Genomic DNA, 12,051 nt, shown 5'->3' on the forward strand with positions numbered 1-12,051 from the left:
TTAAGGCGACTGCAAAAAGGCGCCACTTTGGTCTGTCAGCTGCTGTTGTGGGAATAATCACGGAGGTGAAAAATGTCCTGTAAATTTTATTGTTCAAACATATATCATAGGCTGCCTTTGTTCATGGTCAGCATTGATTTATCCCGATCTTAAGACTATGGATTATTACGAGATGTTTTATAGTATACTAAGCAATGTTTCTTTAATCATGTTGATTTCAACTACAAAAAAACATGCAATTAGATAAATCAACGAGTATGATATTGCTGGTACTGATAGTTGTTTTGATTATGATAACCATGCTTATCATCATGATGTCGCTGTTGGTGTTGATGATGATTATAATGAATGCGATGATGATGATAATAATAATGATGCTGATGATAATGATGATGACACTAGTTAGACTGCAGGTTGATAAAGAGAGTTTGCTACATATTTAAGCTTGACCATGTTTCTTCGTCTAGAAAACATATTATGTGAACATGGTCAGACCAAAGATAAAACTGTTTTGAATTTTACTTGGATAATTGCACAGTGTAGAGACGATTGGCTTTCAGGTTTAAATGTTAAGCTTTAATATAAGTGTTGTTCTGTGAAAACTGGGTATAATGCATGTGCGTAAAGTGTCGTCCCAGATTAGCCTGTGCAGTCCGCACAGGCTAATCAGGGACGACACTTTTCGCTTAAACTAGATTTTTGGTAAAAATGGACTTCCTTTAAACGAAAAATACCATTAAAGCGGAAAGTGTCGTCCCTGATTTGCCTGTGCGGACTGCAAAGGCTAATCTGGGACGACACTTTACGCACATGCATTAAGCTTTCTCAGAACACGACTCAATTATAAGTGTTGTCTTATTAAGTACAAACGGTCAATTATACTCACATGGTAATTATGTATTTAAGGATTTCAATTTAAGATTTCATTGTTATTTCATGAGATATCACATGAAACACAAACTAATAATACGCACACACGTTTTGTTTAATTATTTCTAACAGCTAAATAACAAAATGTTATCTTGTATCGAGAAGGCAAAAAAACAAACACAAAGATATGCCCTCTTTATTACAGCTAGACAAATGTGCAATTTGTATTTTAAACACTCAAACAATTAGCTTTATAACTCTATTGTCTCTGTTAAATGTATCGCTTAATAACTGCGTGCTGTCTTTGAACAACGGTAAAATAGCTAGATAACTGTAACATATGTTAAGAACAGTGAACAAAGTATCACGTTTTATCTACAGTCAACTATGCTACCAACATATTTTACAAACATCAAGTCCATTCGGGACTATATATGTACCTAGATAATTGTTACATCTGTTAAGAACAGTGGACAAAGTATCACGTTTGCCTCGTTATTTGTGCTTCAAGGTGCATGTGGATGATATATTGTATTTGAGAGCTTCAAGTCAACATGACTAGTTGTGCATGTGTCGGAAAACCTCATTGGAAACATGTTTGTCAGCAGCAAAGGGTCAATGTCCGTAAAGACAATGTCTCTGTCCTTCCTGTTCATGGAAGAAATACGTTTGTACTAGTGGTCGAGTTGATTTTATGCGTACTACCAGTACTCAGTAGGTATATTGGTTAAGGGGGGAATATTACACTTACAATTATATCACTTTATCCACTGCGTATTTTGCTCTGTCTGTCTGTTTATCTGTAACAAAACGTTTCGAGACTGTAACTCCAACTTATTTTTTTTGAAGGGAAACATGATATACATGTATTACGTGCACGAACCTCGGGCTACCTTCAACACCAAGGTCCATGTTTGAGGTCAAAGTTCTGTTAACAGATGTAACAGTTATCTAGCTATTTGACCGTTGTTCAAAGACAGCACGCAGTTATCAAAGTTCATTTTCAGTCTTTTATCTTCAAAATAGGAATTGTTTCATCTATAACTTGTTAATCGTTATGAGACGGCAAAAAAACTAAACACTTATATGGCACAATTGATAACGTATATAAGCCGTTTTTTTAAGCACAAACATCACATTGTTACAGTCAATACCATACTTTGAGATCATAAGTCAAACTTCCTTATACACATTGTCGATTGATCTTCGTCAGTGCCAAATCGGTAATCAATTCAAATTTTAGCTCTAATTATTTAAATAAAAAAGGAGACAACTGAAGAGTTGTTTGTTGTAATGAGTTAATGAATCAAAACACTGATATTCACCGTTTTTATTTAAACCTTTGGTACGTCAGTCTGGATTCACATACATAAACAAGAGCGCCGATGGCGCTGAAAGCATAGTTGCAAGATAGAGGGAAGTTGCTGCTGAAGTAAATGTTACGGTCAAAATATACTAAATAGTTTCCTCATATGTTTCGATGTAAAAGCGACAACTTTGAGCGAAAATAAATACAACATTTTGCACATAGAGACCCCCATAACCATACCTTTTCTTGACGGGCATTCTTAGCTGAATCGATTTAAGCAATAAAAAAGATTTGTCATGTTCAAACCAAAAACTATTTCGACTCAAATCAAAATCGACTGTTTTTGCGCCTTTTTTTCGGCCGTTTTCTAGTGGATTGTAACCTTTTGCAGTGCCATTTTTTACTTTAATCTCCAACTTTATCCTATTTCAGGGATTAAGTAGTGAACACCTATGCTTACCCTATCAATATATCCAAACGATAAAACCAGAACAAAGTGTATAACATGCCTTCGAGGAAAATATGATGATTTGTTTAGAAAGTACAGCCCTTCATGACTCGATTATTTAGTATATTGTAGCCTTAACGATTGCTGACATCACGAGTCGCCCCCCTGGTTAACAAAATGCTCTATTTTTAGAAACGGGAATTCCAAATAGTGACGAATGTGAATGGTTACAAAATGACATAACTATGAAAATAAATACGTAGAATTACATTATTTCACGCATACCATTATGCAACCATCCGTTTTCTTTTCCGACTTGATACATTTACAGCTTTCAATTTAATATTTTACAGACACAGCACTCGTCTCGAATTCGCGCGAATCCATTAAATCCGATGCCACATTTAAACCGTTAACTCTACTCGTAACGTTAATTTCTGGCTCAAAGTAAATCATTTTAACTTCAATTAACACATCTCTATTACTTTTAAACTCTACTTCATCAAATCCATAGAAAGGCACGTCAGAATCCATGTCATAAATCAGAAAACATTCATCGTACTCCGCCATTTTTTACACATTTTCAAAGAATAAAAGTGCTTTATGCCCCACTTCCTGCTGAGAATATGTTTTAATTTCTATTTATAATTAACCGATGAAATGTTACATATACTTAAACCAGGGCCGTATGAATTCAGTTATGTAAACATTTGACCTCTGACAGAACAGTAAACGAAGGAAATAGAAATTGGGATCCCATAGAAATTAGGTGTGAGGTCACTATCAACAAGAACAGAATTGTTTTACGAACGAAATTTGTTTTAGGTTATAAGAAGATTTTTTGACATAAAACGGTCTTAGAAAAATTCACTTAAAACGGTGTCAGCAATATTCTTCGAAGAAAACGTTAGAAAAACGTTTCCCCCAAAAAATTGTAAGAATTACCATATACTAAATTAAATAGATATTTCGTCTGATTTTTGATCAGGTAAGGCTTCATAAAGGGTAACCGACCGATGTGGATTTTCAAAATGTGGTATATACCATAAGCATAGGTGCAAGCACCTATGCTAAAAAGCACATTCCTTTCGTGTAGAACAGAAGACAGTTTAGTACATTGACCACTGGTCAAAAATGTATGACTCCACCTCCCTGTTTATCAAATTTTGTTTGTAAATTATTTGCTGAATTATGTTTAACATTTAAATTCATCTAACATCTTATACATATTTAAAGCTAGCCATGAGTACAAAATGTAAAAGGTGAGCGTGTCTGGAATAGTCTATGTGCGTCTTCGTATGTCGTGCGAAGTTTAAACTGTATCTTTTAAAACAGATTTTAAGCTAACCTGAGCACAAAGTTTTCAGGGTGAATTCTTATGGTTCAGTCTATTTTTTACACGTCTAGAAGCCAAATTGAAAATCCAACCTTATCTTCGAATATGGGCCACGTGTTTTTCAAAACAAGGTCACTTGGTATTATCTTACAACAATCTAATGACAAGTTAAGGAGCCTGATTTATGACTCAATCTTTATGAATTATTTATCTAGCCAATATTTAGTGTAAGTTTAAATCGGAATTACGTGTGTCTAAAAACTAGGTCAACAGGTCAAATCTTGAAAAACGTCTTTACTAATATAAAAGCCACACTTATCACTAAATTATGATAAAATGTGGTCAGCATTATGATTTTATTTTATTTTTTTAATATCTAACACATGATTTTATCTACGTCCAGAGTGTCCAAAACTAGGTCGCAATGTTAAATATAAGAAAAGTTTTTTAAAACTCTCGAACAAAAGCGTTGTTTTAAAACATTATTAATATTGGATACACATTCAAATTAGTGACTCAATGATGAAAGATATTGCATGTTTCTATTATTCACGGATAGTTGTCATATAGTGTGCTGCATCAATAATTTCTGTAACATTGTAAAAATGACATTCATATACGGAGAATATACTAATTGAATCAATTCCCTTTATGGCTTAACAAGCTATTGAATTTCCTGCGGTGTTCTCATAGAACGCGAATCAACCGTAAATGTAAGGCCAATGGGAACAACAAGAGCTTAGGTCGGGTACTTTCATTGAAATGTATTCATGAAAATTTCCCTTTCGTTATCAGAATCTATTGTTAATTTACGGTAATGTGTACTGCTGTCACACATAATGATCAAAATACCAGATCAAATTAATGTTCTTCTTGGATGCTCTTATATTTGCATTTTAACCCATTTATGCCTAGCGTCTAGAAAAATGGGCATTGGCAAACTGCGGAGACCCACATGAGACGCCGCATGATGCGGCGTCTCATCAGGGTCTGCGATGTTTCTGTAAGAAATATTTTAAATATAGAAATAAATATACTAGACATCCCTAAATGTGTAAATGAATTGACCCAATTTAGAAGGATGTGAGCGTCCGCTAGGCACAAATGGGTTAATGTTTGTCTTTGATGCTCTTATATTTGCATTTTAACCCATTTATGCCTAGCGTCTAGAAAAATTGGCATTGGCAAACAGCGTAGACCCAGATGAGACGCCGCATGATGCGGCGTCTCATCAGGGTCTGCGCTGTTTCTGTAAGAAATATTTTAAATATAGAAATATATACTAGACATCCCTAATTTTGGAAATTAATTGATCAAATTTAGAAGGATGGGCGAGTCCACTAGGCATAAATGGGTCAAGCTCACCATGTCGTGTGTGCAGGTTTCAGTATCAATCAACACATTGTTCTTTTTGAAAGCTGTATATGGTGACGGTGGTTGGGTGGGTAATAATCAAGTAACCAACACTAATTGTGCAGCCTTTTACAAATGTGGCTTTACGAAAAAGAAACACCATTAATTCCTTTTGCAGACGTGACATAACAAGACATCATTTGTATCGTAGTGATACCATTTTATTTCGTGTGACTGACGGAAGGTAGGACGAAATGACACAATGTCATCAGGTAAATGGGGCGAGAATCGGGTAAATTTGTATAGGTATATATTTACGCTATATGCAGCATCTATATTGTAGGCACATCCGCATACAGTTAAGTACAATAAATTCGCTTCGCTCCGATGATTTGTTTTTTCAGGTAGTAATTATCTTTTAATTATAGGATATTTTTGATGAACTATTTTGGGTATGTGCGAGATCTATAGAACTAATAATCCGAATACTGATACTTTATAGACAATGTTCTTTAGGTTAAACGTGTGAATATTGTGTATGTTGTTTTATCCATGCAGACAGGCACACACAAAAATGCAAAAGAATTACGATATAGGTGTCAATAGACTCGGTACAACTCAAACACTGCAGGAGGCAAAACAGATTTGACATAATGAACTTAATAATTATATAATAATTTCACAAGTTATTGCAATTTTTACAATTTTTATAAATCAGTGTTGGTGCCACCGTTTCGTTTAAGTGACTTTAACTTTTTATGTTAAATTGTGAAAATCAAAAATGAGAAAAAAGGAGCTACACGTTAGAATCACATAATAACTGGCGATATTGATGTATTAAAATACATCTCATAGAACAACACTTAACAAATGTCAATCATACAACCATACAAACATAACACTATTGATGAAATTGCCTAAAATTCCATATTTTGGTCAATGATCACATTTGTGAACTTTAGCTTTAATTGTTCGGAAAAAAAGAATAAGAATTCTCTGTGTACACATGAACCGCAAAAGAGGGAAAACATTTTATCGGGTTTACAACTGAATTCTGGATATCTTCTCCCTAAACGCGTGCACAATGTTGTTTGGAACTGGAATCCAATATTGTTGGAAAGCTGATGTTTTTGGTCCTGCACTTCGGCACGCACATTAGTGTAGGAATGCCATGACATAATTGTTTTACAAACACTGTTCATGCATAACCATTTTGCCACATTTAAACTCTTCAAAGTTGTACTGGGTGACTGAATGGTTCATCTCTGCTGTTGACACTTTACTGAAGAAAATGTTACTGGAGAACAAGCGCATTTTCGTTACCTGGAATTTGGTTTTTCATTATTATCCAGTTTATTTTTTGAACAAAGACATTATAAGATGTTTGTATGAAGTTAAAGCTAAACATTTACAAGGGTGATATAATGCATTTTTTATGAAAATATTGTGCAAAAAATGTTATACAACCCCTATTCATACGAGTTGTTAAATGGCAAATAGACATAATTTCCAATGACTCAATAAGTAGGCTTTGTATCCACATATATTTCCAAACATCAAGCCCATTCGGCAGTATATATGTACTTAAATAGCTTAACGGCCCGTAAAAGGTGACGATCCGTAATTATTACCGTTTTTAAATATTTTTTGCATACATTTCTTTATAAGGATTATCAAAAAATAATATACAATGTTAATGGACAATACCATACAAAATGAGTAATATAATTTGTTTTGAGCTCAAAATACAGTGTCCTCCAAGTCAATTGTGTTGACAAACAATCAGTTTATTTACATCGCTGTTTACTCAATCATGCCGAGCGATTCAGAGCCAGTTTTCCGATATCAGATTTTGATTGGTCGGTACAAGACATTGTTTATCACGTGCAAAGTTGCAAAAATCAGGGCAAAAGTGAAATCAAGAAAATGAAACATGTTAATGTGGGTCGCCCGTTTGAATGTTATGATCGTGAGACTTAAAATCCCATAAAACCCCAAAAATATTTCGAAAAATAAAGTTAACACATAAAAAAGGGTTCCTTATAGCAATAGCCAACAATTTAACACTAGATGTGGTCTGGTAACACAGATTAAACGCGATAGAAAATGTTCGTTTTAATTTTTGTGAGTGACAATATAATCAATAGCGACGATATCCGAACATTTACGAGCGAATGTGATATTTGCTTCGGATAGCGTCGGAAACACGACGTAGTTCTCATGCATACGTCGTTCTAACGACGCTGCCCGAAGCCAATCTCTTATGTGACTTCTAGAAAACAAGACGTTTGACGAATTAGTTTCCAACTTAGGTGAATGGACATTAAACCGTCGTAAAATTTAATGACAATGCAGAGCAAATTTCTTACAGTGGTTTTCTCCCTTATTGTTACCAAAAGACAAACAATTTGCAGCAAACTTGCGGCGGTTACCTCCCCTTTCTGTGCCAGTACACTTAGCATTGTTCTAAAATGTGGAGATTGTTTAAGACAATAATAGGTATTATAATTTATATTTCTTAGTAAATACTATTAAAACAAAAACGACAAAAGAAAATCGAAGTTTCGATAGTTTAATTTTTCTTGCTTTTTTACCCTCACATATTTGCAAAACTTAACAATCAGCATTACAAATTATGGTTTTATAACTACTAATATCAGTCTTTGTTTTGTTAGTCTACATCAGCAACATGTTAATTCGCGGAGACCAGTGTATGTTACAACGTAGCAATAAAACGAATACATACTGTCTGTTTACATATTTTAACACGATTATTGATCGAATCACTGGGATATAAAGTTTAACCCATTTATGCCTGGCGTCTAGAAAAAAGGCCTTGGCAAACAGCGTAGACTCAGATGAGGCGCCTCATGATGCGGCGTCTCATCGGGGTCTGCGCTGTTTGCTTAAAGGAATTTCTGTACGAAATATTCTAAATATAGAAATAAATATACTAGACATCCCTAATTTTGAAAATAAATTGATCCAATTTAGAAGGATGGGAGAGTCCACTTTGCATAAATGGGTTAACGATCGAATCACTGGGATATAAAGTTTAAGCACTTCAAGTTAACGTTTTACTGAACGCGGGTCAGTCGTTTTGATTTGGCTGAGTTTGTACTTTAACAGCAAAAACACGTTTAATGTGTTTAAATGAACTCTATATTTCTGATATACCGGTTTTCTGGGTCTTTTCTGACAGCCTCGTGAATGCATTTGAAAAGCGAATGCTTAAAGGTAATACATTGAGGAAAACAACATAAGGTTTTATTGATTGAAAGCAAAAAAAAAACGGTGTCAGTTAAATCATAAATTAACATAACGAACAATTTTAGCGTTGATGAATAACAAATTTTAATATAAGTTTATATGCAACGGTACCTGAATATCAACGAAATCCTTGCTTATACATTCGCATATACTGTCTATGCGGTTACCCCATTTATGCCGGCCTCTCATCATGGTCTGCGCTGTTTGCTTAATTTCTGTAAGAAATATTCTAAATATAGAAATAAATATATTAGACATCCCTAATTTTGGAAATAAATTGATCCAATTTAGAATGATGGTAAGAGTCCACTAGGCATACATGGGTTAAAAGGCCATTCACGTTGGATTGACGTACACTGTTAGTAAATGTCCCACTATTCTGTTGAGATTATTGAGATAATCATGTTCATATGAAACATGGACACACCTTTCGGTTGTGCATCACAGACCATTAAGTCAGTATCGGTATGCCGAACCAAAGTTCTTCGGACTTAAGCTATTTTGTATATTTTTTATCATATATATTTTAAAAACACATAAACTAATTATTGGATTTTAACGAAATCAATAGGATTATTCATCAGATAATCGTGTTTATAGTTAAATGTCCGCGGGTTATTATTTTGTTAATTCTCATTTTAACAATTTTTTATACATAATTTTTTGAATAGTCATTATTTATTTATATAGCAATTAAAATAGGGGAACACAAACATGTTACCATCCCCGGGACCTCTGTAAGTAAAATTAAGTGCGCTACCACTGCACCATGCGTACTTTAAAACAGCGAATTATATTCGTTATAGTATTCATACATGTATTTTCCGAACTAAACGCAAAAGAAGCTTGATTATTCACCGCAAAAATTATTTCAAAAAATGATTATCCAATGACTGGAAACAGAAACATCTATATAAGTATAGACAGTGGCATACTAAGAAATACATATGCAACACATCTAAAGTCATGCGCTATCTATAAAAGTATAGACAGTGGCATACTAAGAAATACATATGCAACACATCTAAAGTCATACGTTATCTACATAAGTATAGACAGTGGCATACTACGTAATACATATGCAACACATCTAAAGTCATGCGCTATCTACATAAGTATAGACAGTGGCATACTAAGAAATACATATGCAACACATCTAAAGTCATGCGCTATCTATATAAGTATAGACAGTGGCATACTAAGAAATACATATGCAACACATCTAAAGTCATACGCTATCTATATAAGTATAGACAGTGACATACTACGAAATACATATGCAACACATCTAAAGTCATACGCTATCTATATAAGTATAGACAGTGGCATACTAAGAAATACATATGCAACACATCTAAAGTCATGCGCTATCTATATAAGTATAGACAGTGGCATACTAAGAAATACATATGCAACACATCTAAAGTCATGCGCTATCTACATAAGTATAGACAGTGACATACTAAGAAATACATATGCAACACATCTAAAGTCATACGCTATCTATATAAGTATAGACAGTGGCATACTAAGAAATACATATGCAACACATCTAAAGTCATGCGCTATCTATATAAGTATAGACAGTGGCATACTAAGAAATACATATGCAACACATCTAAAGTCATGCGCTATCTACATAAGTATAGACAGTGGCATACTAAGAAACACATATACGACACATCTAAAGTCATACGCTATCTATATAAGTATAGACAGTGGCATACTAAGAAATACATATGCAACACATCTAAAGTCATGCGCTATCTACATAAGTATAGACAGTGGCATACTAAGAAATACATATGCAACACATCTAAAGTCATGCGCTATCTATATAAGTATAGACAGTGGCATACTAAGAAATACATATGCAACACATCTAAAGTCATACGCTATCTATATAAGTATAGACAGTGGCATACTAAGAAATACATATGCAACACATCTAAAGTCATGCGCTATCTATATAAGTATAGACAGTGACATACTAAGAAATACATATGCAACACATCTAAAGTCATACGCTATCGACATAAGTATAGACAGTGGCATACTAAGAAATACATATGCAACACATCTAAAGTCATGCGCCATCTATATAAGTATAGACAGTGGCATACTAAGAAATACATATGCAACACATCTAAAGTCATACGCTATCTATATATGTATAGACAGTGGCATACTAAGAAATACATATGCAACACATCTAAAGTCATGCGCTATCTACATAAGTATAGACAGTGACATACTAACAAATACATATGCAACACATCTAAAGTCATGCGCTATCTACATAATTATAGACAGTGGCATACTAAGAAATACATATGCAACACATCTAAAGTCATGCGCTATCTATATAAGTATAGACAGTGGCATACTAAGAAATACATATGCAACACATCTAAAGTCATGCGATATCTATATAAGTATAGACAGTGGCATACTAAGAAATACATATGCAACACATATAAAGTCATGCGCTATCTATATAAGTATAGACAGTGGCATACTAAGAAATACATATGCAACACATCTAAAGTCATGCGCTATCGTTATAAGTGTAGACAGTGGCATACTAAGAAATACATATGCAACACATCTAAAGTCATACGCTATCTATATAAGTATAGACAGTGGCATACTAAGAAATACATATGCAACACATATAAAGTCATACGCTATCTACATAAGTATAGACAGTGGCATACTAAGAAATACATATGCAACACATCTAAAGTCATGCGCTATCTACATAAGTATAGACAGTGGCATACTAAGAAATACATATTCAACACATATTAAGTCATGCGCTATCTATATAAGAATAGACAGTGGCATACTAAGAAATACATATGCAACACATCTTAAGTCATGCGCTATCTATATAAGTATAGACAGTGGCATACTAAGAAATACATATGCAACACATCTAAAGTCATGCGCTATCTATATAAGTATAGACAGTGATATACTGAGTAATACATATGCAACACATCTAAAGTTATACGCTATCTTTATAAGTATAGACAGTGGCATACTAAGAAATACATATGCAACACATCTAAAGTCATGCGCTATCTATATAAGTATAGACATTGGCATACTAAGAAATACATATGCAACACATCTAAAGTCATACGCTATCTATATAAGTATAGACAGTGTCATACTAAGAAATACATATGCAACACATCTAAAGTCATGCGCTATCTATATAAGTATAGACATTGGCATACTAAGAAATACATATGCAACACATATAAAGTCATACGCTATCTATATAAGTATAGACAGTGGCATACTAAGAAATACATATGCAACACATCTAAAGTCATGCGCTATCTATATAAGTATAGACATTGGCATACTAAGAAATACATATGCAACACATCTAAAGTCATACGCTATCTATATAAGTATAGACATTGGCATACTAAGAAATACATATGCAACACA

This window comes from Dreissena polymorpha, chromosome 6, assembly GCF_020536995.1.
Source record: "Dreissena polymorpha isolate Duluth1 chromosome 6, UMN_Dpol_1.0, whole genome shotgun sequence".
NCBI lineage: Eukaryota > Metazoa > Mollusca > Bivalvia > Myida > Dreissenidae > Dreissena > Dreissena polymorpha.